The sequence below is a fragment of the Neolamprologus multifasciatus genome, chromosome 10 (genome assembly GCF_963576455.1).
Source record: "Neolamprologus multifasciatus chromosome 10, fNeoMul1.2, whole genome shotgun sequence".
NCBI classification, from domain to species: domain Eukaryota; kingdom Metazoa; phylum Chordata; class Actinopteri; order Cichliformes; family Cichlidae; genus Neolamprologus; species Neolamprologus multifasciatus.
Window position 1 is genome coordinate 23339619 of NC_140448.1, and position 3416 is coordinate 23343034.

The following is a 3416-nucleotide window of genomic DNA, read 5'->3' on the forward strand; positions in this document are numbered from 1 at the left end:
GACTTTTGGGCGGAAAGTTTCTCTTTAAGAAGTTGCCTGATGGCTTGTTGGACAAATCGAGAGTAAGGTGCACAATTTGCAAAGCTGAATTCAGGTACCACAGAAGCAGTTCATCACTGGCGTATCACCTGAGAGCAAAACACCCAACTGAATCCGCCTCCACGGGACCACGCCAGTCTACGCTCAATTTCTTGGTTGTTTGGATAGCTAAAAACTGATCACCAGTTAGCATAGTAGAAGATGACGGACTGAGAGAAGTCATTTGTGCTGCATCAGGAGATGTGTGTTACAATTTCCCCTCGAGAGGAACCATTGTGTTGAGACTGCACATTTTGTATGAGGACCAGAGGGCTCAGAGGTCCAGCAAGCTTGTGCAAGTAAGGAACGTCGCTCTCACCAGAGACCACTGGACTTCGGTGAACAACGATAATTACTTGGGGCTCACGGTGCATTTTATTGATAATGACTGGACTGTGCAGCCGTTTCCACCAACAGTGAGTAAAACTGAAGAGAGACACTATGCTGAGGCGTGTGCTGAACATTTTCTGAGTGTTGCAAACGAATGGAAAATCAAGGACAAGCTAACCACGCTTGGCACCGACAGTGCTCATAACATGGTTGCAGCCGCCAGACTACTTACATTTGAACACATGCCCTGCATGGCCCACATTCTGCAAAGAACGGTCACAGTTTCTCGTAATGACAGCGCATTTGAAAGGGCTCTGGCCAAATGTCGCAAGATTGTTGGACATTTTAAGCATAGTCCAGCAAACGAACAGGAATTAAAGGCACAGCAAGCTGCACGTGGACATCAAACAGAACCGCTTGTTCAGGATGTTCCAACAAAGTGGAACTCCACCCTAGAGATGATCAAGCGGATCCAGAGAAACAAATCTAGGCTGACCACCATCCTGACTCAGCAAAACAGCAAGGTGACCATGTTGACTGACCAGGAGCTTGACAGACTGCAAAAGCTGGAGGAACTACTTGAATCTTGCAGGTAAATCATTTTGTTTCTCATGATTATGTGTCTATCTTTGTGTTCTATCTTTGTCTTCAAGTATGTTCTCCACCTCCACCTCTCTGTGAATTTTCATATGTGGTATTTATATTTGTCTCTGTGTGATTAATAGAAAAATACAGACTCAGCAGAGGGACAGCAGCAATCTGACATGGCTGAAGATCGCTACTGCCCTTGATCCCAGGTTTAAAGACCTAAAGTGCCTTTCCAAAGATGAAAGAAGAGAGGTGTGGGCTTCAGTACATGACCTTCTGATGGCAGAGACGCATGTACACCAACCATCTGCTCAGACAACAGAGGAACTATCACCAAAGAAGAGCAAGATGCCCATCTGCTTGCTGGGTTCTTCTGATTCAGATACAGAGAAAGAGGGAGATACTATAGACCGCTGTCTGAATCTGTACAAAGCAGAGCCCAAAATTGACATAGGAGAGTGTCCACTACAGTGGTGGTTAAAGAGAGAAGGAGCACATGCCAGGCTGGCACCCATTGCACGCAAGTACCTGTCAACCCCTGCAACCACAGTGCCTTGTGAGAGATTATTCTCACTCTCAGGTCAGATCATTCAAAAGAAGCGTGCTTCTTTGTCATCAGACAATATAAACAGAATAGTCTGCCTCAGTAACTGGCTGAGTGCAGAGAAGGACTAAGCCAGATTGCTCCTTTGAAGTGAAAAATGTTCAACATTCTGGGTTTTCAGTGCACCCTTTATTGTTATGGTATTCACTTTAACCTTTAGGCCTGGGTTCGGCCACTGTTGATGGCCTTAGAGGTTTTTTTGCAAGTTTTCACTGTGTTGAAGATTGATGAAAACTATTAAAATTCTCTTTGAATTTCAGCATCCATTCTTTGTGTTTATTCTGCATTTACTTCATTGTATTGCATAAATGTCTGTTACAATCTTAAAATATAAAGTTGAAAAAATGTAATTGGAGCCAGGTTATTGATCAAGTAATTGCAATTAATCATGATTAATAACAGAAAATTGTGATATTAATTAGTTAATTTTTTTAATCTATTGACATATATATAAATAAAATGTCTCATTTTGTTTTTCACCTTTGATTTGCAAAGGATATAAATGCTGGGTTGGCTAAAAATAAAATTAAGAACACACTCACATTGATTTCCCATATCTCTATCTCTCACACACACACACACACACACACAGCATATAGTCACAGCTACAGCTGATATCCCATGCGTCTTTCACTGCAGCCCCAGCAGGGTTTGACAACAGCAGACTGGAAAACAGAAACAGTTGCCTGGTGTTTCAAATACCACAGAGAGCTCACACACAACAGCACAGACTCACACACTTCATCTTCACCCAATATCTTGTTTTTTGTTTTTTTGCTTTTCTCTACAGCTTTTTTCTCTTCCCCCCCGCTTGTCACACTTGATTATCCTAATCAGTTATTTAAGTTTACATTAACGATCCCCAAAAGTTTATTCGGTTCATCTGTATGTAGCATTTTTTAGTGGGAGAAATGTTTTGTCACTCATCCAAGTAACTTTTTCAGTCTCAGCTGACTGCAGGTTTTCCCAACCTTATAAAGAGTATATTTGCATAATGACTGAAACCAGCACCACTGACTAACAATGGGATTACAATACTGTGATTGCAGCCATTCCCCGACTCTCAGTGGTACTCATGACCATTGTCACTGATCAATGGTCATTGATCAGTGGCTGTTAACAATGGTGATGACAATTTTCATATTAATTTTTGAAAAACTGGCCTCACAGCCCAGTTCCTTACCTGGATGATTGAGGATGCATCAGGACATCTTACATTAACAAATACTTGTAAAATACATTGTCCATCACACTTGGCTACTTCATATATCAAAAGTAGTATGTGGAACTACAGCATACTTTTGTAGGTCACTTCATTTCAAAGCCACAAACAACATACAGCAAAGCTGACTGATACTGTGCCATAATCACTGCTAAATATAACCAGTTATCCAAATTAATTGGGCTAAACATTGAATCAGTTGGGGAATAGTCTGTGGAAGTACATATTTTCATATATTAAAGCGCAATAATTATTTGGAGAAAGTTCATTTTGGCTCATATAATGAGCAAATTAATGTAGCAAGGTGCCAAAACCAGATCATTAATGTGTGTATATTTTAGCATTTGTTGTGATATTATTATTATTGAGTTGTCTACAGTCAAGCAGCTATCAAACATGAAGGCATGCTTGATGTCATTATAACACATTGTTCTGTATATGGTGAGGATAAAAACTACATTACATACAGAAAGGCAGCAACACATAACAGCAGGAAAAATTAAGGCGTTAGAGGGTGCTGGAAGATGGTCTGCAATTTAGAAAATTACTTCTAAATAGATGCTAAACATGGATGTAGTTTTGTCTTTAGTTCTT

The 3416-nt window shown here is 40.5% G+C and overlaps 1 pseudogene; it reads left to right on the forward strand.

The window, feature by feature from the left end:
• Positions 1-257: 257 nt before the first annotated feature.
• Positions 258-1733, forward strand: LOC146510254 (E3 SUMO-protein ligase ZBED1-like; annotated as a pseudogene).
• Positions 1734-3416: the final 1683 nt, after the last annotated feature.